Here is a 27,539-nt window from a genome sequence, read left to right as displayed (position 1 = left end):
AAAGCAAGTTCTAGAGGAACATCTTCACAGCCTAATTAGCTCTTAGGCTCTTAATTTTGGAGAAACATGACTGTGTACGTTTCCTAATTAGGAAACCCAAATGGGAGCACTGACACTGCCTCCCCCAGGCAAGCTGTGTACACAGAACAGCTACCATCGGAGGGAGCTATGCCTTTTTCTCTTTGTAATTACTTTACCCAACTTCAGTTGCAGTTAAACTTGAACCTTTTCTCAGATGAAGGCCTTGAACCCTCTGCCCAGCTATTACGTTGTGTATCAAATCACAAAGCAGTCTTGCAGCGGTCCAAGTTTAACACTTGAATATTTGTAAGATTCCTGCCGTTTTCTTTTCTTTGCTTGGACTGTGTCTCCATGTGCAGTTTCATTTGAATTATGGGTAGAGATTCTCACATTTCCTTTTGAAGGAGGATAAGGAAATTGTTCCTGCTCATGAAAACAGATACCTTTTTTTTTAATTGAACCTAAAATTTTGCAAACTGAATAGCTATAGTAGGAGTTGTCTGGACAGTAACAAGAGGAGTTTCAACACTACTGTGTGGACAATAGATAGCTGGTGGGAAGCTGCTGTATCACGCAGGGAGCTCAGCTCAGTGCTCTGTGATAATCTAGAGGGGTGGGATGGGGCAGGGGTAGGGGGGATGAGAGAGATCCAAGAGGGAGGGGATATATGCATACATATAGCGGATTCACTTTGTTGGACAGCAGAAACTCACACAGCATTTTAAAGCAATTACGTTGTTTTCAGTTGCCAAGTCGTGTCCGACTCTTTGTGACTCCATGGACTGTAGGCCGCCAGGCTCCTCTGTCCATGGAATTTTCCAGGCAAGAATACTGGAGTGGGTTGCCATTTCCTTCTCCAGGGAGTCTTCCTAACCCAGGGATCGAATATGTCTCATACATTGGCAGGTGGATTCTTTACCTCTGAACCACCAGGGAAGCCCAAAGCAATTATACCCTAGTTAAAAAAAAAAAAAAAAGAGTATGACCCCAAGCCACTAATTCCTAATACTGATAACCAGCCAGTTAACCGCTGTCCCCACAGCCTTCATGTTAAGTAGAGGGGCGGGTTCCCCCTTCACATTCCAGAAAGATGCAGCCACAAGACAGAGACCCTCCTCTTCTTATGCTTTCTGTGTACAGGCTTCTTTTGTTGCTAGAAGGACCCTAACCCTCAGGAGGCTGTCAGTATGCAGGCAGATCTTTTCAATGGTTTCTCCCTGCTCTCCAGATTTTATCAAGGCCCTGCTTGCTCTGGCCCACCTCCCTCTGCATCCACAGGAGGCTTCTCTCTCCTAACTCTGGATTGCCCTGAGTACTTTGGGTCCCATTTAGCTCCTTCCACCCAGCTCTCTGCCCCTGGACCTTTGCACAATTTGTCGCTGTTCAGTCACTCAGTTGTGTCTGACTCTTTGCGACCCCGTGGACTGCAGCACACCAGGCTTCCCTGTCCTTCACTATCTCCTGGAGTTTACTCTAACTCATGTCCATTGAGTTGACAGATGTCATCCAACTATCTCATCCTCTGTCACCCCCCTTCTCCTCCTGCCTTCAATCTTTCCCAGCATCAGAGTCTTTGTCAATGAGTCAGCTCTTCACGTCAGGTGGTCAAAGTCTTGGAGCTTCAGCTTCAGCATCAGTCCTTCCAGTGGATATTCAGGGTTGATTTCTTTTAGGATTGACTAGTTTGATCTCCTTGCTGTCCAGGGGACTCTCAAGAGTCTTCTCAAGCACCACAGTTTGAAAGCGTCAATTCTTCGGCACTCAGCCTTCTTTATGGTATAAGAGGCACCTCCTTTATGTAGGAGGCACTTTCTCTTCTCTAGCCTAGGAACTCTTGCTCATCCATTAGCTCAAATATTTTCTCAGGGAAACCTTCCCCTTAGAACAGCTCAGTCCTGAAGTTTGGTCCATTTAAACTTCAGTAGTTAGGGTGTTTTCAAACTGGGAAGCACTCATAGTTCATTGGCCTTTTCCTTTAGAATACTAACTAGTCTGCAATTTTGTGTTTGTTTATTATTTGATTACCATCTGCTTCTACAACATAAGAACTATATCTGCCTTTTCTTACTAGTGTCTTCAGGGCCTAATGTAAAGCTTGGCACACAATTTGTGCCCAATAATACTTGTTAATGAGTGAGCGAATGAATATAAAAGAAAGAACATATTAGAAAAACAATTGAAAGGAAAAAAAAGAAACCAAGATTGTTAACAAGTAGGTAAGGGAAAACCCCATGGTGGTCTGGCGGGCTATAGTCTGTGGGGTTGCAAAAAGTCAAACAGGAGTTAGTGAGTAAATACACGAGGAGAGGAATTACTGCCCCCAGGATTTGGTGATTTTATCAGTTTGGCATTAACATTTTTTGACATAGGTTTCTGAAGTCCTATGAGAATTTTTCCTAAAAATCTAACACCCCTACCTAAAAGAATTGAGAGCAGAGACTCAAGTATATGAATTCCAAGGATCATGACAGCATTATTCACAATAGCCAAAAGATAGGAGGATACAACCCAAATGTCTATTGATGGATGAATAAATACAGGAAATGTGGTCTCTATGCCCAATGGAATATTGTTCCATCTTAAAAAGAAATGAAACTGTGACCCATGCTATAACAGGGATAAAACTTGAAGATGCCAAGTGAGATAAACTGGAAACAAAAGGATACATATTGTATACTTCCACTTACATGAAGAATCTAGAGTTGTCAAATTCACAGAGAAAATAGGAAGTTAAATGGTGCTTTCCAGGGGCTGACGGGGTGGGAAAAGAAGAAGGAAGGAATGAGCAGTCAATGTTTAAGAGGTGTGGAGTTTCAGTTTGGAAGATGAAGGTGTTCCAGAGATGGATGGTGGTGATGGGTGCACAGCAGTTTGAACATACTTCACACCACTGAGCGGTATACTAAGAAATGGTTAAAACCATTCTATGGTGTGTATTTCTTTTCTTTTTTGTTAGTCGCTCAGTCGTTTCCGACTCTTTGCGATCCTATGGACTATGGTCCCCCAGGCTCCCTTGTCCATGGGATTCTCCAGGTAAGAACACTGGAGTGGGTAGCCCTTCCCTTCTCCAGGTGATCTTCCCGACCCAGGGATCCATCCCAGGTCTCCTGCATTTCTGGCAGATTCTTTACCATTTGAGCCTATGTATATTTTACCACACTTAAAACAAAAAGCAACGAAATGTTGAAAACACAAACACGTACCCCCGAGATTCCCTCAAGTTCAGAGTCCATTTGCTTAAAGTGATGGCTCATTGTAGGTATATAATTCTGTTTAAAACACACCTGTTTATTACCCTTCATTTCGTAATTTCGGTTTTTAAAATTTCCAGATCTTCCTCTTTGCCCTCATGTTGAGTGGCGGGTAGGAGTAGTAGTCATGCAGTATGGACATCCATGCCTTTTTCTGCAGAGGTACCTTCTCCTCTGATGGCAGAGTTACACAAAACTAGAGTACCTCCACGACAAGACATCAGCCTTGAAGGTGGCGCAGTGATAAAGAACCCACCTGCCAATGCAGGAGGAGATGCAAGAGACGCAGGTTTGATCGCTGGGTTTGGAAGATCCCCTGGAGTTGGAGATGGCAGCCCACTCCAGTATTCTTGCCTGGAGAATTCCATGGACACAGGTAGGAGCCTGGCGGGCTACAGTTCATGGAATCCCAAGGAGCTGGACATGACTAAACATGCCCACATGCAAACTTTCATTTCGCACTGTTTGCCAATTAGAAACATCTCTAGGAGAAACCAATACAGCCCTTAATTGTATCTTTTCCCTGAATTTGTAAGTTTGATTGGCTCTCAGATCCAATCCATTATTTATCTATAGAGGTAATCTGAAATCCGAGAGATGGAGAGTTTAAAGTCGAATCTAGGCTTTCATTAGGATCACACACAAGAGTACAGCTAGTATATTGATCTCTAACATTGTAATGAATGAAGAAAGACCCTCTCCGATGTTGATAAAACCCTCCTGTAGATTTCCAGAATCCCAGCCCTGAAAAGGCTTACCCAGAAAATTTGGCACGTGATGATGAAAATCTGTGTCCAAAACCATCATCTTTGGACATTTAGAAAATGAGTTATAATTATCAGACAATATTATATTTGTTTCAGGTGTACAACATATTCAATATTTTTTCAGCATTTTTATGCATTATGAAATGATCATGGCAGTAAGACCAGTCACCATACAAAGTTGTTACAATATAGTTGACTATATTTCCTATGGGAACATTATACCCTGTGACATATTTACTTGTCAGCACACACGAGCATCACTGGTCTAACTCACCACCTTAGAGGAAGAACATTTAGAGAGCTCAGCTAAGGATATGTTCTTTTTTTTTTTTTTTTTTTGCTCTATTGTATGGTTTGTGGGATCTTAGTTCTCCAACCAGGGATTGAACACTTTTCACAGCTGTGGACGCACTGAGTCCTAACCACTGGACCACCAGGGAATGCCCTGTCTAAATACTGTGTCTTAAACTATTTGTAAGCAGTAAGAAAAGGACTTTGAAGTTGCCCTCAACATGAATTCAGTCTTCTGGGGAAACGATTTTCAACAACCACTTTTGAACTCCAACCTACAACCAAGTAGCTGGCAGACATGGGAAGTTACTGAGTCCATCGCGAATCTAGTGAAACCATGAATCCTCTCTCTTCCAAAGTGAACTCACAAAATAATCCGGATTTCCTTTGGGGAGTTCTTGTCCCCTTGAAGCACATCTGTTGACTCCAGATAAATTACCCTGTTCTCCATTCTCTTCCTCTCTACTCCCGAGAGGCCCTTCCTCATTATTAAAGAATCACATAATTTCATATTTAAAGAAGACCTTCAGGATCATATAATTCAATCTTTTTTTTTTAATAGTCGAAGAAACTTAAGCCCAGGGAGATTAAGTGATTAATGTCTCACTGGATTAAAACCAACCTATCTAGAATTAGTTGTAGGCTCTTTTGATGGTCCTCATTCGTGTTTGTCTAGGAGATGTAACTCAAAAGAACTTGATCAAGTGGACCCCATTTTAACATGTGGAATTCACTATTTTTCTTTCAGATAACACTTTGGAATCCATTGAGGCTGGGCATGATGTGAAGAGTTGAACATCAACATTTCATCTAGTTGATTCATCTAGTCCCAGTGCCTCGTTTCAAAACCATAAGACCCAGGTCCATAAACCCAAACTGCACCTGCTTCTTGTCCTGGAATGTTTTTATGCAAATCTCCAGAGTTTGATGAGGATGTTTGGTTGTGCAGGGTGCAGGGATGGGAATCCAGACCAGATTACACTGAGCTGGACTGTGTGGGATGGGTTGTGGCAGCCACAGGATAGGTGCTGAAAGATGATGAGGGGACGAATTAGTGAAGCTCCATGACCAAGCTAGATGCCTTCTGGAACATCTGAGAGAGGAGTGTGGTATGGTGAAAAGACCATCAGTTTAATGGTCAAAGTTGGTTCTGTCATCTACTAGCTGTGTGACCTTGGGCTTCCCAGGAGGCTCAGTGAATCTGCTTGCCAAGCAAGAGATATGGGTTTGATCCCTGGGTTGGAAAGATCCCCTGGAGAAGGAAATGGCAACCCACACCAGTATTCTTGCCTGGAAAATCCCTTGGACAGAGGAGCCTGCCGGGCTACAGTCTGGGGTCACAAAGAGCCAGACATGTATTAGCGACTAAACAACAGCAACCATGGTCAAATGAACTTGTGTACATCAGTTTACTTATGTATAAAATGAGAGTAATTAATCCTTACCTTGTGGTTGTGTTAGATGGATAAAAGATGACATAAATGAAGTTCCTGGTATGTACAACACATGCAAAAAAATGTTCACATGCAGGTACATATGATGTATGTGTGTGCATGGTATATTTGTATGTAGGGGGTGGGGTGAGTGTGTGTGTGTGTGTATGTGTGTGTGTGTTGGATTCCAAAGGAAAAGTTGAGGTTTTCTATGATAAAATGTTGCTTTTTTTTTTTAAAAGATAACAGGTGATGCTCTCTATAACACACATTTCTGCAGTTTCTAGCAGTGTGTGAGGTATGAGTGTGAGCATTGTCATGATCTATTCCTTCCTACTTCACTCAGACATCATGGAAACAAGCCAAAAGGGAAACGGTATGACTTCAATGTATCCCCCACCTCTCAGAAAAAAAGAAAGCAAGCAAAAAATTCTCAAAAAATTCTGTCAACTCATAGAGTGTTTATTAAACATTTTATTTCCCCAGCACAAAATGGAGGGAAAGTAATTCCAGCTAACAGTGTTTACTGTCTAATTGGGAAAATAATATTTTATACAGCAGACAACCAGAGAACCATACAAGGTGGTATGCAAACCATTACCAACTCGCTCTGTGTTCAGAAGAATGGTCTCAGGGGCTGGAGTTGACTTGCAAAGGCATCTTGGGGGGCTATCTAGAGCTGTATTTGAAAGTGAGCTTTAGAGGCATGAGTCCTTGAACCACTACCATAGTTTTGTCTTGTCACTAAATTCTAATCCTTGATCACCTCATCTGCGAAAAGAAGAAAATATTTGCTTCTCAGGTATTTTGAAGATTAAGGAGATAAGATATATAGATCACTAAGCACACACTCTGCCACATAGTGAGAAATATCAGCAAATTGGTCATATATATATATATATGTTTATTATTATATATATATATTTCTCATTAAAGGTGAATCTCAAATAATCACAAGTGTTGTCAAGGGTGTGGGGAAATTGGAGCCTTCACACACTGCTCATGAGTGAGTGAAAGTCACTCAGTTCTGTGTGTGACTCTTTGCAACCCCATTGACTATACAGTCCATGGAATTCTCCAGGCCAGAATACTGGAGTGGGTAGCCATTCCCTTCTCAACCCACAACCCAGGTATTGAACCCAGGTCTCCTGTGTTGCAGGTGGATTTTTTACCAGCTGACCCACCAGGGAAGCCAAGAATACTGGAGTGGGTAGCCTATCCCCTCTCCAGCCGATGTTCCCGACTCAGGAATTGAACCGTGGTCTCCTGCATTGCAGGCCGATTCTTTACCAGCTGAGCTACCAGGGAAGCCCCATGGGGATGTAAAATAGTGCAGCCACTTTGGAAAACAGTCTGGCAGGTTTCCAAAATATTAAGCACAGAGTTACCATAGGACCAAGCCATTCCACTCCAAGAGAAATGAAAACATATATACACACAAACACATACACAAATATTCAGAACAGTATTATTCTTAGCCTCAAATTAGAAACAATGAAATGTCCATCAATGATGAATGGATGAACATAATGTCATGTATCCACACAGTGAAATATTATTCAGTAACAGAAAAAAATGAAGTACTAATACACACTAAAATATAGGTGAACCTTGAAATCCAGATCAAAGAAGCCAGGCACAAAAGATCCATTTATGTGATTTATGATTCCATTTGTGTGAAATGTCCAGAACAGGTGGATCATCCATAGAAGTCAAAGTAGATTTGTGGCTACCAGGGCACAGTGTGGGTGGTGATGAAAAAAGAATAATTGCTAATGGATCTGAGTTTGCTTTTTGGGGTGATGAAAATACCCTGGAATTAGTGGTGCTGGTTGCCCAACGTTGTAAATGTACCAAATGACTGTATGCTTTAAACTAGTGAAGCAGATGGTATGTGAACTAAATCTCAATAAAGCAGTTAAAAAAAAAAAGTGAAAAAAATTTTTTAATTTTAACTTTTTATTTTGTATTGAGATATAGCCAACTGGGGCTTCCCAGGTGATGCTAGTGGTAAAGAACCCGTCTGCCAATGCAGCAGTTGTAAGAGACATGGGTTCGATCCCTAGGTCGGGAAGATCCCTGGAGGAGGCATGGCAACCCACTCCAGTATTCTTGCTGGAGAATCCCCTGGACAGAGGGACCTGGCGGGCCATGGTCCGTAGGGTCACAAAGAGTCGGACACAACTGAAGCGACTTAGCACACGCACATACATATAGCCGATTAACAGTGTTGTGACGGTCTCAGGTGAGCAGCCATACCTAGACATGTATCCATTCTCCCCCATGCTCCTCTCCCATCCAGGCTGCCACATGACATTGAGCAGAGTTAAAAGACATGAGCTATTTGGACAAGTGGAGAGAAGCAAGCCAGCAGAGCAGAAATGGACCTTGGCATCGCGGCAGCTGAACCGGGGATTTGAGCGAATTGTGGGAGGGGCTGGGGCGTCAAGGTAGGTCGGCGAAGATCACGTGTAATAGTTCAGCGTTAGCCTACGATGCAATCTGAGGCCACCATGGGGTGATAGGAAGGGTAGAAAACATGGAATTTTTCAGATGTATCAGTATGTAGCAGGGACTGGAATGAGCAGGGGGGAAAAATCAGAGAACTCTAGAGTAGCTTCTGACAAAAGAGGAAACGTGTGTGCACTCGTGGCTGCAGTGCGGGGTCCGGCCTCCGGGGGGCGCTGTGACTGCGAGCGGATCCGCCTGGTGGGGGTCGCACCACCACGTGGCGAGAACCCCCATCCTTTGCTCACAGCCCATCTCGGTTTCTGTGGAAATTGTCCTTGAGGTAGGAAGAGCCTCATTTTCCGTACAGAACAAACACAAATACGATATTTCATATCTTCTCTGCCATTTTCGCCCTTGTCTGTAATTGCAAACTCTAGCCCCCAGTCTTACCTGTAGGATTCTGTCTTCAAACGTGCGATCCTCTTTCTCCCCTTGCCAGACCCTCCCCGTCTGTCTTCTGTATTTCTCCTTCAAATTTTCACGATCTCTGATTTTATTCGTCAGTTCATTTGATTAGGGATGGTAACAGAGGGGGGCAGGAGGAGTTGGGGGCGTGGTGTGGGGTGGGATTCTTCTGTTTCATTAGTTTCTGATGAAGCGCGCGGCTTGGCCAGGCTGCGTTCATAAATCCACACACTTTTCCGTCTGGCAGGCTCCCCTCTCCGTCTTTCTTGCAGACTCGGGTTTTGTGCTCAGAGGCGCTGAGACCTTGAGCCTCGCTACTCGGCGTCTTAATTCGCCTCCAGCCGATTCTGAATGTTGAGCTTCTCTTTGCCCTTCAGCTTGCTTTTCACCATTTTCTTCTTATTCCTGGATTTTGCCCTTTTCCCTCAAGTTCACCGTTCGAGACTTTCTCGTGGGAGTCACCCTCAGTGACAGCATCAATCTTGTCTCTGGCGGGGACGCGGCTGCCGGCAGCCCGGCCTATTAGACAGCCTCTGCCCCTGTATAGAGGAGTCCCTGTGCTGAGTCAGCATTTCTTATCATCTTATATTGTGATCAGTGCCCCAAAGAGAACTGAACTAGCATCGTCTTCAACAATTTTAATGGTCAAACCCCCAGCTTCCCTGGTGGCTCAGATGGTAAAGAATCTGCCTGCCAATGCAGGAGAGGAGGGTGGGAAGGATCCCATGGAGAAGGGCCTGGCAACTGGCTCCAGTATTCTTGCCTGGAAAATTCCATGGACAGAGGAGCCTGGCGGACTGCAGTCACGGGGTCACAAACAGTCCCACACAAATGAGCAACTAACACACTTCCTCTGAGGGACACACCTGGATTCTGACTTTTAATTCGCTTCTGAGCCTTTGTTTTGTGAACTTTGGCCGGTCTTTCAGCTTTAACAGTGAGAATGCATTTCAGGAATCTCACACATCCACACCTTCTAGGTGAGAAGGAAGGCAAACCGCCTTCCAGGGCTGCCTTGATCTAGTCCCAACCCCTCAAGGCTGCCTTTGCTAGCCAGCAGACGGGAGAGTTAGCTTCCTACTGCAGCCTTCCTCCTGACAACACAAGAAAGTCTCCAGGCCTCGCAAAGTTTCATACTCTGGTCCCTATTGTTGGCATCAGCCTTCTGGATTGTCAAGGGCCTTTTGTATGAGGCCTTTCAGTAGAAACCAGAGCTTCTCCACTCTTGTAATGAAGCAACACACTGTATTTCATAAAATCCAAGCTGACATCAATTTTAAGACATATTTTATGTCCCCCACACAAAAATAGAATGTAGTCAATTAAACTATGACAATCGCTGATTGTAAAACCATCATGTGGAAAAAAATATACAACTTAGAATCATAAAATATGTAGCACAGTAGTTGCACGTTGAGGTCGACCAGCTAGGGTTTGAATCTCAGCTCTATTTAATGTCTGGCCTTGGGCAAGCCACTTAACCTCTCCTTGCCTCAATTTCCTCATCTGTCGGGATGATCATAATAGTATCTACTTAGAAGGACAGGTAAAGGTTAAATAAGTGTCTAAACACACAACACCTAGAAGCTGGGTATAATAAAGGCTCAGTAAGTGTCAACACCTTTTATCTGAATGCTAATAAAGAGTATGTGCGTGTGCATGCTCAGTTGCCAAGTCGTGTTTTACTCTTTGCCATCTCATGGACTGTAGCCCACTAGGCTTGTCTGTCTGTCAGGTTTTCCAGGCAAGAATACTAAAGTGGGTTACCATTTCTTCCTTCAGAGGATCTTCCCCATCCAGGGATCGAACCCAGGTCTCTTGCACCTTCTGTATTTGCAGGCAGATTCATTACCACTGGCGGAGGCAGGAGGAGAAGGGGACAACAGAGGATGAGACGGTTGGGTGGCATCAATGAACCGACGGACATGAGTTTGAGCAAGCTCTGGAAGGTAGTGATGGACCGGGAAACCTGGCATGCTGCAGTCCATGGGGTCACAAAGAGTCGGACACAACTGAGCGATTGAGCTGACTGAATCTTTACCACTGAGCCACCTGAGAAGCCCCTTTTTAAAGTATTATACACACCATGCATCTTACACTGCGTTAACTGTTGCTGAGTTATCTTGACATGCTCTATTTTGATATTTTTTTTTCTCTCTCTCAATAGCCACTTAACTGTTTTAAAGTGCAAGTTGCACATTTGTTAAGGCTTTAATTGGCTAGTTTTTTTTGTTTTTTTTTTTTTTTTTGCCTCTGTGTTCTGAACTCCACTAATGGTAGCCTCAACCAAGCAGAAAGCAGATAGCCACAGTATCATTTTGAGGATCTGGGCAGGAAAATACAAATAAGGAAAGAAAGAAAATAGTGGGGAAGCCAGTAGGTTCTCTGTTTATTCACTGACAAAGAAGTGGCTATTCAAAAATGGATTTTCAAGAAGGAAAAAAGAATCAAGTAAAATAAAAGTTAATTTTAGAAATTTTAGTTTCGATTGAAGATTGCTGATCTGCTTGTTACTTTTTTTTGAAAGACATTTAGAATCAGAAAAATAACTGTTGCTCAGCTATTCAACTTAAAAATATTTAAGTGTTTTCTTTGGCTTATAATCTGATGGTCAAAGTTTAAAAAATTATTTTAGTGAAAAAAAGTTTAGAGCAATTTCTTCTACCCATCTTGGACTTCCCAGGTAGCACAGTGGTAAAGAATCCACCTGCCAATGCAAGAGACCAGGGTTCAATGCCTGGGTCGGGAAAGATCCCCTGAAGAAAGAAAAGGCAACCGCTCCAGTATTCTTGCCGAGAAAATCCCATGGACAGAGGAGACTGGTGGGCTACAGTCCATGGGATCATGAAGAGTGAGAGATGACCAAATAACAGCGCCTGAACACACACATAACCCACCTTGAGATCAGTGTATCTTTTTCTATTTTTTCTGGAGAGGCATTTAAAACAATTGGATTTCATGTTATAATCATTCTATCATTAAGACAATGAATCAGGTAATCATTTCATTTGCTTCACAGATGATCACCAAGAAGTACTCTTGTCATCAAGGCCTTATTGATGTCTGTGGGGTTTTGTCCACGTGATACAGAGTTGACAAGCTAAACGAAAAAAGGAAAGCATGCTGGACTGAGCAAGTGACTTTGTTTGTGGTATTTGTATTGTGGTTGAAGCAGATAAATGGCTAGAGAGTAGTATCGCCATCGACTGGGGGTAGACCGTGTGTCACATAGACCTCTGTGAATTCATCTTGGGACCAACTACTGGGGTCAGCCTCCATCTCTCTTAGGACCTTTTTCAGAAGAGAGATGTGAAGTTCCGGGTTGTTAAGGAACTAACTTAAACTATTGTTAAACTATTGTGTTTCAGTGACGTTCAGGTGTCATAGCTTGTAACACCAACTATGGTTTTATGTTCCACCAAGAAAACAAAAATTACTCCTACAACTGTAGCACCATGATTTTTTTTTTTTATGCCTTAGAATTTTTATTGGAAAGGTTTTTTTTTTTTTTTAAGTTTTCTTTGATGTGGACCGTTTTTAAAGTTTTTAGTGAATTTGTTACAATACTGCTTCTGTTTTATGTTTTGTTTTTTTTGACCCCAAGGCATGTGGGATCTTAACTCCCCAACCAGGGATTCAACCTGCATCCCCTGCATTGGAAGGTGAAGTCTTAACTACTGGACCGCCAGGGAAGTCCCTGGAAAGGTTCTTGTATTTATTTTGGCATTGATTTTGCCCCTATGTACCTCTTGTGCATATGTAAAAGGAAAACTAAAAATGAAATACACTGACTGAGAATTCACAAAACTTCATTTTCAGAGTGCGATTCTTATGAATCAATTTCCGACTTGGAGTCTGTAATCTTCACGTTTTGCTGTGCAGGCTTGTCCTCTGTGCTATCAAAAGCATTGGTGATGGAGCATTTCCTAGAAGGTTCCTCTCTACTGTCTCTAGGATCCCCTTCTGAGTCACTTCACATGTTTTATGCCAGTCTAAAGGCAGTGATAACTGTGGCCAACTACTGGTGGCTAATGGTGATGGCAAGATGCATTTTGATTTCAGAAATATTAAAATGTGGGTAAAGATGTGTCTCTTTAAAAAGTAACTTTATTTATTTAGTTTTGGCTGTGCTGGGTCTTTGTTGCGGTGAATGGCGGCTACTCTCCACTGTGGTGAGCGGGCTTCTCATTGCAGTGGCTTCTCTTGTTGCTGAGCACAGGCCCTAGGGTGCCCTGGCTTCAGTAGTTCCACCTCCCAGGCTCTAGAACACAGGCTCGGTAGTTGGGCCACACAGGCTTAGTTGCTCCGAGGTTTGTGGGATCTTCCCGGACCAGGGATCAAACTCGTATCTGCTGCCTTGACAGGTGGAGTTTCCACCACTGAGCCTCCAGGGAAGTCCCAAAATGTCTCTTTAGGTTCATGCTGAGGTCTGTCTCTCTCTTACCCTGGACACAAAGAAGGCTTTTGTCCTCTATTTCCAGAAGTTGACGTTTCACATCAAAGGGCAGTGGCAAGTGCTGGGTTGAATCGGTATTTAAATCAGTATTTATATTAATTTATCAGTATTTATATTAATCGGTATTTTCAGCTCCTCACCTCTCACTCAATAGTTCAGATCTCCTGTGTTCCCTTTCAAACCTCTGATGAAGGCAACTGGGTGAACCTTTGGGGGAAAAGAAAAATCAAAACCCAGTACAGAACTTGTTCTGGACCTGTTCCCTCTCAACACTCCCTGGTGATGTCAGCGGAAGTTCTCTGGAGCCCATCATTTCCTAAACATGGGCATCTCCAAGGGATGAAGATTCTGTTGCTCCATACTGTGCAAGGCGGTTGGCTAAGAAAATTTGACGTTTTCCAGGTACAGATGACAGTCGCTCTGAAGAAAGCACTGTTCTGAGTCTTTCGGGTATATGCTTTCACTGGCGTTCGTAACCTACTGCTTATAGCTAAGTGGACTCAGAAGGCCACATCTGTTGGGAAGGAAAAGTCTCGTGTCTGTGGGTTTTCGGGGACAATCTGCATCACCGTAATCTTAACACATAGTTTGATCTGCCTGGAGAGATGAGCTCTTTGCCTAACACTCAGCAGGACAGATCGCACTCAGGAAGGTCACCCAAGATGTTCGCTCTTTGTGCACGAAAATGCGTCAGTCTGTCTTTTCCATTTTGCCATTTCCCGTTTTCTTTGAGCACCGGAGTTTGTTTATTCGATTGTTTTGTATTTAGGTAGCTGGGGACTGAGATATTTCTTTTCTGTTTGTTTCTCCAACTCTTTTTACAGTTTAACAAGTCAAATACAAAACTCAGGGGACTTCATAACCCTCATGATGGAGCTCTGAATAGCATCCCATTATTGATTGGAAATACTGCATTGGAATGCCGCGGAAGAGCCCCAAACCAAAACTTTTCAGACGCCTGAAGCTGTGAGCTTTCCAATTAGGCTGAAAGTTTCCCTTGATAACCAGTAGTGCTGAAGCTTTTAATATTGTTTTGGCCTATCAGTTCTTAGCACGATTTTCTAGTTATGAAGGCCAGCGGATCACTCGGAGTCAGCGAGATAGCTCATACATCCCACTTGCACACTTTCTGATCAAATATGCTATCGGAAAAAAAAAGGAATCTTTGGCTCCACGTAAACTGATCATAATTGGGAGCAGTTCATCTTTCCCTTCTTCAATGCTATCTCCTCCTGTGCAGCCTATTTTGCATCCAGAGATACATTTGAAAGTCGAAATCCCTTCGAGCTAAATATTCTAAACTGACAGAAGAATTTCTAGTGGCACACCAGCCTGGAGCCATGTTTTTATGAGGACATCACTTTCTATTTCTAAGCTTCAGTGTGCACTCTGGCTTCCTTATTGCTGGGAGCCATGCCACATCAACTTGCCTCCTTCTCAGCTTTTAATGTTTTTTTAATGGAGTCCAGTTTTCCGCCTAAGTTATGGCTAGCCTTCTGACAAACCATCAGACACCTAAGCAACCGGAATGGAGGTGTCCAGATGTGACATGGTGTGGGGGTAAGCTTGCATGCCATTGAACAAAACCATATTCTAAGAATTCCTTTATACCTGGCCTCTGAATGTGCCATGAAGGCTAAAAGGGGCTTAAGAAAAACATTTTAAAAATTAATATGTGACCTGAAGTCTTTTCTTGTAAGCCACTAGCAAAGGCAATCATTTCTCAATCTGACTGGCATGGTGAGTGTGTTGCCTGAACAGTGAAATAGCAGCATAGCTGATTTTTTTTTTTTTTTTTTTTCTCAAGCTTAAAATTGCTCGTGGAGCTCTGAGGTTAGTTATCTAATGAAATAAAAGCAAGCATGCTTTGCATGTACCTGGTCATTCAGAAGAACTTAAATAATTGTAAAATACAAAATGATGAATCATTGCAGATGCAAATTCATCTAGGACAGTGGTATTTCTGTGATAAAGGAAGAAGTCTATGTTCTTGAAAGTCAGCAATCTATACAACTTGGAAGACATCAGCAGAACATTTGGTAATTAAATATGCCCTCAACTGAGAAATAATGCCTGGAGTTGTCCTGCTGGTAAGTAAAAGGTATACCTTTATGCCTGGGTTTTACAATTTCTGCTTGGAATCATGTAGGTGTTTCAGTTGTGAGGGTACACAATCTATAGAATAATGTGAGTAAATGTTCTGACTAAGGGACAGAATTCATCTTATCTTTTTAGATTCACAACAGCTGAGTCTTTCTTGGGATTCAGATTTCAGCTCAATGTTTTCCCCTCCCCCAGGAAACCTTCCCATCCTTGTGAACCCACTCTGTGTCATCATCTTACTTTATTTTTATTGTTGTTTGAAATGATTGTCTTCATTTGTTGACTGGTTTGTTGATGCCTCTGCCTGGTAGAAAATCAACTCATTGAGAGAGGGATGTTAACTGTCTCCTTTACCACTTTACCCCAGCTCCTAGAAGCAGTGACTGGTACATTGCAGGTTTTCAATAAATAATGAATGAATGCATGTATGAAAGCAGAATTATGACTACAATATAACTCCAAAAAGAGTTATAAAACATTGGATGGCTCGTGAGCTGGGTGTAAGATATGGCTGTTTATGACATCTGAAATGTAGTCTAATGAGGTCAGGAATTTTCTTTTTTCCTTTTTTTCCCCCCACATCACATGGCTTGCAGGATCTTAGTTTTCAGACTAGGGACTGAACCTGGATCACTACAGTGAAAGCACTGAGTCCTAACCACTGGACTACCAGGGAATTCTTAGGAATTTTCTTTATACTTGAAAAGAATTCCTACAGCATCAGGCATGGCATCTGATATTTTAAGCAATTGGAGGTGGGTTGATGCAGAGTGTTGGGGAGATGAGCTGGTGTTATATTCATTCCAGGGCTGTTATAGGGAATGTGCAGGGAGGGGGTTCTCTCAGAGTGCCCAGTGACTGGGTGTCCCAGGAATAAGACCTGCAATACCAAATTACCATGATTGACTGGGACCATCCTTTCCAGTGTCAGAATTCCTTGAACAAAGTTTGAAATCCCTTGAACAAAGCATTTTTCCTTGGACGAAAGATAGCAAAGTATTTTAGAATTGATCAATATTCGGGGTACTTTCTGTTAATACATCTTGCAGTCTTTTACATTGGTAAAAACTGTTATTGCCAAAAAAGCAGTTTGGCTGATGGAGTCTGATGTTCATTAGAAAGATTAGTAACTTAAAGAAAAGTACTTCTTTGAATTTGATGTATTTTACAGGAAGGGGCCTAGTTTGATGTTGCCCAGCTTAGCTTTTCGTACAAATTGCCCTTGAGGAGTGTTTTTTAATCTGATGCATTTTTATCCCTATCTTCTGAAGTGGCATTAAAAAAAAAAAAATAGGAGGCTAGAGTAACATGGAAAGCAGCTTTTATTCACTCCAAGGACAACTAATGCATATACAACCAAGGGCAGAATTGGTCTCTAGGTGCATATATTAGCCTAAGGGTGTCATGGGTGTCTGTGTCTTACTTAGGAAACTCTTTAAAAAATAATTACCTTGTGATTAGTATCTGATGCCAGTGGTATATTTTCACTTGAAATGTCTGAGGTCTTTATTTCCTTGAGACAATGAATGAACTTCTTTTCACCTTGTTCTTGGCTGTGTTTCTTCCTTGATCTTAATATAGACACACAAGCCTTCCTGGTGGCTTCCCTGGTGGCTCAGATGTAAAGAATCTGCCTGCAGTGTAGGAGACCTGGGTTCAATCCCTGGGTCAGGCAGATCTTCTGGAGGAGGAAATGGCTACCCATTCCAGTATTCTTGGAGCTTTCCTGGTGGCTCAGACAGTAAAGAATGTGCAATACAGGAGACACAGGTTCAGTCCTTGGCTCAGGAAGATCCCTTGGAGAAGGGAATGGCTACCCACTCCAGTATTCTTGCCTGGAGAGTTCCATGGACAGAGAAGCCTGATGGATTTAGTCCTTGGGGTCTCAAAAAGTAGGACATGACTAAGCAACTAGCACTTTCACTTTCACACACCAAGGCACTCTTGTTGGCCCGCTGTCCCTGCCAATGGTAGATTTCCCAGCAACAGTTTCTCTTCATACTATAATTCCAGTCTGGTCAAATCACAAATACTTACTAACGCCTTTTTTCATATTTAAGAGGTATATTCTCTACCAGGTGGGATATAATCAGAAAAAACGAATTAGCATTTTCATATGGATTCTATCGAATGCTTCTGTTGGGTCCAGCTACCAATGGAAGCCATCAGAAGAATGAGTTTATAAGTTTGACTAAATGTGGGAAACAGAGACACAACAGTGCTTGCTCTTCCCAGTTAAAACTCATTGATAAAATTTGGTTCATGTTCAAAGACTCTTCAAAAATGAGTATGGGGGCAATTTAATCACAGCCTTTAATCACCAACCACTGCCTGACTCTTTCATCACTTCAGGGGTTTCAAGAGGACAGTGGATGGTGTATGGATGATGGCAATGACTAGATTGTGAACCACATGTGGAAAAGCCATAATCCATGACTTTGATGTCAAGAAGCCACAGCCCACCAATCCAATGATATCAGCATGATGGGTGAGGAATGGTCAGGCTGTTGTTATTGGCTTTTCAAAAATAAGGAGCTAGTAATGAGGGTTTCCTGGTGGTTCAGTGGTAAAGAATCTGCCAGCCGATGCAGGAAATGGGTCCGGATCCCTGGTCTGGGAGAATCTCACAAGCTTCAGAGAAACTTCACAACTATTGTGCCTGTGCTCTAGAGCCCCAGAGCTGCAACTACCGAAGCCTGCATGCCCTAGAGGCAGTGCTCTGCAACAAGAGAAGCCATTGCAATGAGAAGCTCACACACCACAACTAGAGAGTAGCCCCAGCTCTCCGCAACTGGAGAAAAGCCCTCTCAGCAATAAAAGACCCAGCACAGCCAAAAATAAGCAAAATTATTTTTTTAAAAGGAGCTAATGAACTCTTCTTCTAGGGAGGGACATATATATGAACGGGTTCTTTGGGGGAAAAAAAAAAAAAAAACCTAATGTAAGTGCCCCATTGTTGGACTTATTTGAAGTATTTTGCACTTAAAAAATGTGTGTTTTTGGTCGCAGAGCATGTGGGATCATAGTTCCCTGACCAGGGATCAGACCTGCACCCCCTACATTGGAAGCATGGAGTCTCAACCAGTGGACCACAAAGGAAGTCCCCTTATTTGAAGCATTTTGTTCATGTTTTCTAAAATAGAGATGTGCAGGAAGAAAGGGCATGTCTGTGAAGATGATGAGATCAGTAGTTGGGGTTCTTGGAGGATAGGGTATGGCCTTCTAGAATTTGTCATTAAAGTGTTTCATTATGTTTTTTTTCCAGAAAAAAAGGATGAGAGAAGGAAGAACCTGGAACAAGGGAGAAGGGAGGAAGAAGGATGGAGATCAGGAACATGGTCAACCTGGATTCTCATTTGTAACTAGGGAGTAAGGGCTTGCCTTCAGAAGCGTGCATGTCATATTTAACTGGTGCCTTCCTATAACATCTTGACTTAATAAAGAGACTAGCAAAAGGAAAAGAGAAGAAAAATGAAAGAAAAAAATCCACAGCAAGACAATAAAAAGTTTCCTCTCCACACCCACCGCCGTGGGGGTTTTTCCTTTGTGCCTCATGGCTTATCCCACTGAAATGCATCAATTTTTGCTTTTATGCTGGAAATGTCCAAAAAACATTTGAAGCTTCTCAGCCACCCCTTGGGGGTGAGAACGTTTCACGGTGTGTCTCCAGGGAAGGCTAGGGGGCCAGGGTCGGGTAGAGACGAGGCTTTCTTCCCTTCACAGGGGAACAAAGGACAGAACCTCAGAGTTCTTGACCCAACGTGTGACCTTGGGCCCAAGGCAAAACATTTTATCTCTGGGTCCTAGTGACATAAGCTCTCTGGGCTCTGTGATTGTGCTCTAGGATGTGACCAAAAACCTTTGATGGAATTACTGCCTCCTCTCTCTCTCTCTCTCTCTGCCCGGCCATTTATTATTCTGTATATTTTCGAGAGCTGTGGGAAACTTTCATAACCAAAGCCTAAGCCAGGCGAAAACTTGTTCTATTTGGAATTTGTAATGAAGTCAAAACATGGCCTGGATTTTCTGAAAGGCTCCTTTGGCTGCCTGTGACAGCCCCAGGGCACAATCAGACGGGGATGGAGCAGGCCTGGGAGCAGATTTCGTTACCAAGAATAGGACACAACAATATTTGCCTCCCAAACACCACGGCTGCTATTTACCTTCTCAGCTGGAAGAAGTGAGAGATAAATGCAGATTTCACATAAAGGCAAATACCAATTCTTTCATTTCTAATTTGGGGGATTTTTCCCCCCTCTGAGCTCCCTCTAAACAAAAGGTTAGGGAGAGTTTTTAGCATATTTGATTTCCTGACCTAAGGGAAGAAATTCTTTATTTCAGAACTTTTGACCCCCAAAGAGCTCTTACTTTTGCCTGAAAGCCTGAATAAAAATGGTTAGACATGTGAAGCGATTGTGGGTTTTGCGAGTGCTTTCTTTTGCGCACTGTGCATGTTGGTGAGGTGTTGGTCTGCAGGGAAATACTAGGAGAAAAACAAGTTTTCTCCTGGTTTGGATGGAAAACTTCACCTGCTTTTCAGAAGCTCTCGCAAATTATTTACTGGCTTAAACCTGATTCCTCCAGAGGAGCCTCGGTCCCTCACAAAAGTGCTAAGTGGTAAGATGTAGTTCCTAATTTTTATTTAAGTCAAAGGTTAATAGTATGAGGGGGTTTGGTCCTTCACTGTTTCAAGTTAATATTTATTTTTTTCACCGTCATTTAAAGAATTTCCTACGGCCCTTATTTCACTGCTGAAAGCAGAGTAAGAGAACTCAGATTTCATGCCCCCAGGCTTGAATAAAGGAATAAAAACAGCACAACATTTGCATCTATTTAACAATCTCAGTTCTAAGAGCCCGCTCACAGGGAGAGGAGGGGGAAACCGTATCTCTAGGTGAAATGAGGCTCTTCAGAGATCTTTGCTGAAAACACAATTCAGAGAAAGATAATCATTGTCAGAAATGACCTAGGAATTCAAGGCCTTATGATTGAAAACACAAAGCTAAGAAAGGTGCATTCTCCTGCCTCCCTGCCTGCCCGGATATCAGTGAACATCAGCTAAAGGTGGCTGAAGAACCAATTTCATGCATCTACTGTACGAGGAAATGAACTGAGCCAAGGGCAAAAATAAAATTATACAAATGTTATTATAGACTAGCCTGCTTCTGTCCTAGTTTAATTCAAATTTTAGTGCTGCAGGCTTGGCTTCAGGCAGTAGCCTTCCTGAATAAATCAACATTTGCTTACATCTAAATTATTAGGGGAGCATGTGACTTTGTTTATTGTATAAATTATACGCAAGGTTAAAGCATTAACTGTTCAACTGGTTTTGTTCAGTCACCTCACCAATTCTCCCCCCACCCCCCCACCCCAGTCAGCTGTCCCCCAAATAGGAAAGAAAAATCTGAAATTCCCAAGTTTTTTTCAGACGAACCCAATAACAGAGCTGCAAAGCCTTGTGAACCTGAGGTTGTGGGCAGGGGCCTGAAGGTAAGATGGAAGACAGTCTCTTTGTTTTTGTGTTTTTTTTTTTTTAATACTTTTTGTTTTGTATTGGAGTATAGCCAATTAGCAATGTTGTGATAGTTTCAGGTGAACAGTGAAGGGACTCAGCCATACACACACGTATCCATTCTCCCTCAAACCCCGCTCCCATCCAGGTTGCCTCGTAACATTGAGCAGAGTTCCATGTGCTATATGGTAGGTCCTTGTTGGTGATTCATTTTAAATACAGTGGGAGATGGTATTAATGTTTAGACAAAAAGGAAAAAGGAGCCCAAGAAATTGTTCACAAGAGTCCTGATGGGGTGTCTGCACACTGAAATGGTGATCTGGTAAATAATCAGTTAAGTTGATTAAGACAGCCAACCAAATGAGATAATTTAATATAAAACTAAAGAAAGCCTTTTGGCTAGGGTTTCAATAGACAAGGAATTTCAAGTTATATGGCAATATTGGTCCCAAACATTTTTATCGCCTTTATTAGGATAAAAAAGCTTAAACAAGGACCCTTTGGAAAATACATTTAAGAACAGTGGAGTTTTTTTCTTTTTTCTTTTTTTTGAGAGGGGAGGGTTGTGGTTTTTGCTTTTTTTTTTTTTTTTGTCTCTGCATATCACTGTGAATGCCCTCCTGAAAGCTCATTCATACATATTTGGGAAATAAGGATAGAGCTTAATAATTAGACCATTCAGACTTTCTAAGCATTTAGACAAACCAGATTTCAGGTGTGTTCTGCTTTGAGAACATTCAATCTAAATGAATATCAAGGGTTCAGAGTAGACAAATTGGAGGCAATTTTTGCTTTACAGAAGGTTCTTCTTTGTGTTAAGATCATCCACAGCAGGCTTCTTATGAATTTCAACCATTTCCGCAGTGATAAATTTATTTACAAAATTGTAAATTGAATTCAATTGAAAAGATTAAATTCAGTCTTTTCCAAGAATGTGTGTTTGCTTCTCAAAACTCCTTCTAGAAACAATGCAAGTCAGAAGATTTTCATATAGAAAGATCCTTTTCAATAAATGATTTGAATGAATGGTGTGTTCAAGAGGAGAAAGAATTTCACATTCAGCCAACTCCCAGTTCTTTCTATTTGCATCTTAACTGGGGGTTTGAGATCTTGGACTGTGGTTTTCCAAATATGGTCAGTGGGCTGTCATCCACATCCATAGAATCACCCAGCTGTGGAGCCCAAGAATCTGTTGCAGGAAGGGGGACACTTCTAGGGCCTGAAACTGGCTCATGTCTAACACTCGGAAATGAATTGTCCGAGGACACACATATGCTGACAAAGCAAGAGGTTTTATTGGGAAGGGCACCCCAGTGGAGAGCAGTAGGGTAAGGGAACCCAGGAGAACTGCTCCACTACTTGGCTTGCAGTCTCAGGTTTTATGTTGATGGGATTAGTTTCCGGTTGTCTTTAGCCAATCATTCTGACTCAGAGTCCTTCCTGGTGGTGCATGCCTTGTTCAGCCAAGATGGATGCCAGTGAGAAGGATTCTGGGAGGGGGTTGGACATGGAGTCTCTCCTTTTGACCTTTCCCGAACCCTTCCGGTTGGTGGTGGCTTATTAGTTCTGTGTTCCTTGCCAGGACCTTCTGTCATAAAACAACTCATGCAAATGGTTACTATGGTGACTTGCCAGGGTGGGCAATTTCAGTCAGTGTGCTTCCCCTAACAAATCTACTGTCATAAATGTCCACATGATTGGGATGCACACAAGCTAATATTTGAGAACTTCTTTTCCTGGGTCTGATGTGGAAGCCAACCATATTGCTTTGTCTACAGTTTTACTTCACATGCTTTCATCATCGACCTTTCATGGTGTCCTGGAGCTCAGCCCAAACTAAAGCACGCTCCCAGTCATAAGACCGCCTAGTCTCTGCCCTGCTTTGCTTGATCAAGGGCATCTTTGGAGCATACTTATTCACTCCAAGGTAAATTCTGATTGGTATTGAGACAGCAAGCCTATGAAAAATCACAACTAACTATAATTCTATTTGAAATAATTTATTAGGTGTAAAACTAAATTGTTTTCCACTCAATTGGTATTTTTAAAAAATAGCCTTGAAAGTGAAAGTTAGTCACACAGTCACGTCCAGCTCTGTGATTCCCATGGATTGTAGCCTGCCCAACTCCTCTGTCCATGGAATTCTCCAGGCTAGAGTACTGGAGTGAGTTGCCATTTTCTTCTCCAGGAGATCTTCCCGACCCAGGGACTGAACCCGGGGCTCCTGCATTGCAGGCAGATTCTTTACCAACTGAACCTCTAGGGAACCTCCAAACATTAAAAAAAAAAAAAATTAATACAATTTTTAAAGGTTGTACTCCATTATTGGCTATAGTCCCCATTTTGTACAATGCATCCCTGTAGCCTATCTTACACCCAACAGTTTGTTCCTCTTACTCTCCCACTCCTACATTGCTCCTCCTGCCTCTCTACTTTGTCCTCTGTATTTGTGAGTCTGTTGAAGAAATAGCTTTTTAATAGTAGCATGTCAGAGTGGAGAAAGTAGAGACTTTGGAATCAGGCAACTGTGGCTTCAAATCAATTTCATGGCTCACCCTCATAGGATGTTTGGCAAAACTTGAATGTCTCTGAACTCTTTCTTTGCTTGTGATGTGGAAATCTTAAATTGTAAGCAGTCTGGGTTGGAGAGAAAAATGAACAATATGCAAGAAGTGCTTGGGGTAGATAATAGTAATTATCATTCACCATTTACAAATAGCTGTTGATTTCACAAAAGGTGGACATGAAAAGGAGAAGCAGTGGAGAGATGGGATGAGGCTGCTGAGGAAATATTAGGGAATTCCTGGGGTGCACAGGAAACTGCTGAAAACGACTCACTTCCTGCCCAAACCTGGGCCCTATAAAGTCTCCTCCAGAGTTCCTTTGGGGTGAAGACAAAGAAAGAATGCATAGCCATTCCAGATGACTGCCACAGCTAGTACTGTCCCATAGACTCTGTGCTAGAAGACAGCAAATTACCTAGAAAGTCATGTGATGAAAATTTTGTAGACAAAATGAGAACTTTGGGCCACTGAAGACAGAGGGGCTAATAATTCTCCCATATTTAGTATAAAGTCTCCATAAAAGAGATGTAACAGAGTAGGATACAGAAAAGACTCAACAGATGTAATAGACTTTGAAGGATGAAGTCAGAATAGAATATAGAGAAAGCTGAAAAAACCTTGGTTTAGGGTTTCACCAGTTCTCTTATTGAGCATCACTGAATACCAGTAACAATAATGATGATGACAACTTTCTAGTGGCCTAATCTGGCAGACCAGGTAACAAGCATGCTCACAGAATAGTATCTTTATTGCTGCTTAGAGATGTTATATTATATATTTTCAAGTGTGTTGTATCATTTAACTATCATATGCCAGTGAAGTTGGTTTTATTTTTAGCCTCATGGCCTTAGAAATATCTTGAAAAATGTAAAAGTGTTAGTCTCTCAGCGATGTCTGACTCTGTGCAACCCCATGGACTGTAGCCCTACAGGCTCCTCTGTCCATGGGATTCTCCAGGCAAGAATACTGGATGGGTAGCCATTCCCTTCCCCAGGGGATCTTCCTGACCCAGGGATCAAACCCAGGTCTCCCACATTGCAGGCAGTTTCTTTATATCTTGACACATGGACAACACCAGTTGAATGCTTCATTGTGTGTGAAATGAGTTTCCACAACAGAGATTCGTTGTTTGCCCAGTATCCATTTATTTTTTTTTAATTTATATTTATTTATTTATTTGGCTGTGCTAGGTCTTAGTTGCAGCATGTGAAATCTAGTTCCCTGACTAGGGATTGAAACTAGGCCCCCTACTTTGGGAGCTTGGAGTCTTAGCCCCTGGACAACAGGGAAGTCCCTCCACTTACTGTTTTTATGGCAAAATGATATCCCAAATTCCCGTTGGGAAGCCACCATTTTCAGGTCACGTATTTTTGTTGTTCAGTCACTAAGTTGTGTCCTACTCTTTGCGACCTCATGGACTGCAGCAGCATGCCAGGCCTCCCTGTCCTTCACTATCTTCCAGAGCTTGCTCAAACTCATTTCCAATGAGTTGGTGATGCCATCCAACCATCTCATCCTCTGTCATCCCCTTCTCCTCCTGCCTTCAGTCTTTACCAGCATCAGGGTCTCTTTCAATGAGTCAGTTCTTTGCATCAAGCGGCCAAAGTATTGAAGCTTCAGCTTCAGGACCAGTCCTTCCCAATGAATATTCAGGACTGATTGCCTTTAGGATTAACTGGTTTGATCTCCTTGCGGTCGAAGGGACCCTCAAGAGTCTTTTCCAGCACTACAGAGCATCAACTCTTTGGCACTCAGCCTTCTTTATGGTCCAACTCTCACATCCTTACACACTTTTAAAAGGTGTCAAATCCACCCCTAGCAGCAGAGGTGAGTGTTGATTGGTCTAAAGAGATCCACATGCTCCTTTCTCCTTGGTTACACAGATTGGTTCAGCCATTGTCTGTGTGACCTAGTCACAGCAATGCACAGTGAGACTGTTGTTCTTTTCCAAGGGACTTGAACCTGGAAACATCTGGCCTGGTGCTATTGCTGCTACTTTTCTACCACTTGTAGACCAAGAATTAGTCCAGTGAAGTGGAAGAATGCAGAGTCCAGTTGAGAGATGGGCAAAAATGGGTCTTGATGACCTCAATGGAGCCTAAAGCAAAACATTCTGGAAGAGGGTCCCGTTCTGGACTTCTTACTTAAGTGAGCCTATAAATTCCCTTATCACTTAAGCCAGTTTTCATGGAGTGTTTTTTTCATTTCAACAGAAAAGCATCCTAATTAGGCAAAGATCTCTATCTACCCATTTATGCCAGGGGAATTATAGACAGAACTTGTCCATTAAGAGGTCTTTATGCAAAACAAGGACAAAAAACTGGAACATTATGGGCCATTTTATACTTTGAAAAAATTTAAAGACTATCTCTCCAACGAGCACATTCTGGAGAAGTTGCTAGTCACCCACTCTGATATTTGTTCTTGTATCTTAAAATCCTGACTGTAGCTGGCACATGACCAATTTTTTTAAGAGAGACTTTGTGAGATGCCTTTGGGATTCAATGTGGCTATGTTCCGGCCATGGGGCTAAGTTCTGACCATTGGGTTTTAATTTCGGCAGCTCCTCCAGGTAATTTTCTTAAAAACTAGCTGGCAAGTATCCTCTGCCTTTCTTTCTTCTTTATTCATCCTACTGCCTGGAATGTGATGTGGTATCTGGAACTCTACCATCTTGTACCATGAGGTCAGGGCTCAGGTAGCAGAGCTATGAACTGAAAAGAGCCTGAGTCCTTGAACTTCAGGAAGCAAGTTATTTTACAGAACTCATTAGCCTACACCTGAATTTTTACTTGAGGAAGAAATAAACTTGTCGTATTTGAGTTACCGTTAGTGTCAAGCTAACTCTTAACTATTATTCCCTGATGGTAGTTCTAAGAATGTGTTTTATAAGAAAGTAAATTATCTTTTCAATTTCTTTTTGATTATCCATGAAACTGAAAATGAGTACAGTCAACGTATGAAAAGTTCACAAGATGTTGGTATAGTCTTTCAATACAGATTATGTAAATAATTATAATCATATTCAGGTTAAGTTCAATGCAAGCCAAAAGGATTCAATTCTTCCTGCCTGTCCAGTTCTGTGCTAGGTTAATGGGATTTGTCAATGACAAAGTTGTGAATGTAACACACACATTTAATCTAGAGTCACAAACCAATTAAATCACATGTTTGAAGATAAATTTTGGAGTATTTTAGGAAGGGAGTGAGAAGCAAAGTGTTATGCACGTTGTACTTTGGATAAATGTTGTTTATAATGGTGTAAACACTGCCTGAGAACCCCTGTCTCATAATAGCTGTGATTCAGATTCTGCAGGTATTTGTCAGGGCTGAAATTAATAAATTACATGGAAATCAATGGATTCAATTCTATTTGCCTCACAGAGGTACTTTACATTGCCGGGTGAATTTGAACAAGAGTAAATATTTTTTGGCTTTAAAATTGGGAAGCTTAATGGATGTCATGTAATCTATGAAGAATTTTGAAAAAAAGATTTTTTTTTTTTAGTAATCTCTCCATAATAGGTACATAATATCTCAAGCCCCATGTTGAAGGATATTGAAGTAGAAAAGAAAATTGAAAAAGACCATGTGGGTTTGTGGTGGGAGAATTTGGAAATGCCATCTGCATCCTTTTAGCTTGGAGACCACCATCTTGGTGACTACTACACCTTCAAGGAGGTTAAACCAGTCAATCTTAAGGAAAATCAACCCTGAATACTCTTTGGAAGGACTGAATCTGACATTGAAACTCCAGTATTTTGGTCATCTGATGAGCAAACAGCTGACTCATTGAAGAAGTCTCTGGTGCTGGGATAGATTGAAGGCAGGAGGAGAAGAGGGTGTCAGAGGATGAGATGGCTGGATGGCATCACCAATGCAATAGACATGAACTTGGGCAACCTCTGGAAGATGGTGAGGGACAGGGAGGCCTAGAGTGCTGCAGTTCATGGGGTCTTGAAGAGTTGGACATGACTGGGTGACTGAACAATGAACAACAACACCACCTTCATAAATGGGAGTTAATGGTGGGTATGATTTGTTTGGTTGGTGAGTGTCATTTTCCAAGGTGTGCTGGAATTTCTGGAAGTGTTGGATATATATACTCTCAGGTGTGAGTAATGCAGAGACATGAGGAAAACAACATAATATAGATATATCCATTTGTCATTGCTGTATAACAAACCAGTCTAAAAGTCAGAGGCTTAAAACAATCACTATCTAT

The 27,539-nt window shown here is 42.1% G+C and overlaps 1 long non-coding RNA gene across 1 annotated transcript in view; it reads left to right on the top strand.

Annotated features, from left to right (window-relative positions):
• LOC136166298 (uncharacterized) overlaps positions 1-19,587 on the top strand; it is a 36,765-nt gene extending 17,178 nt beyond the window's left edge. The window contains exons 2-3 of the long non-coding RNA XR_010662877.1: positions 17,591-17,726; positions 18,504-19,587. This is a non-coding gene — a long non-coding RNA (uncharacterized lncRNA). The remainder of the gene's footprint in view (positions 1-17,590; positions 17,727-18,503) is intronic.
• The last annotated feature ends 7,952 nt before the right edge of the window (positions 19,588-27,539 follow it).

Source organism: Muntiacus reevesi, chromosome 4, assembly GCF_963930625.1.
Source record: "Muntiacus reevesi chromosome 4, mMunRee1.1, whole genome shotgun sequence".
NCBI classification, from domain to species: Eukaryota; Metazoa; Chordata; class Mammalia; order Artiodactyla; family Cervidae; genus Muntiacus; species Muntiacus reevesi.
Note: the sequence above shows the minus strand (reverse complement) of the source record. Positions and strands in the feature narration are given on the sequence as shown.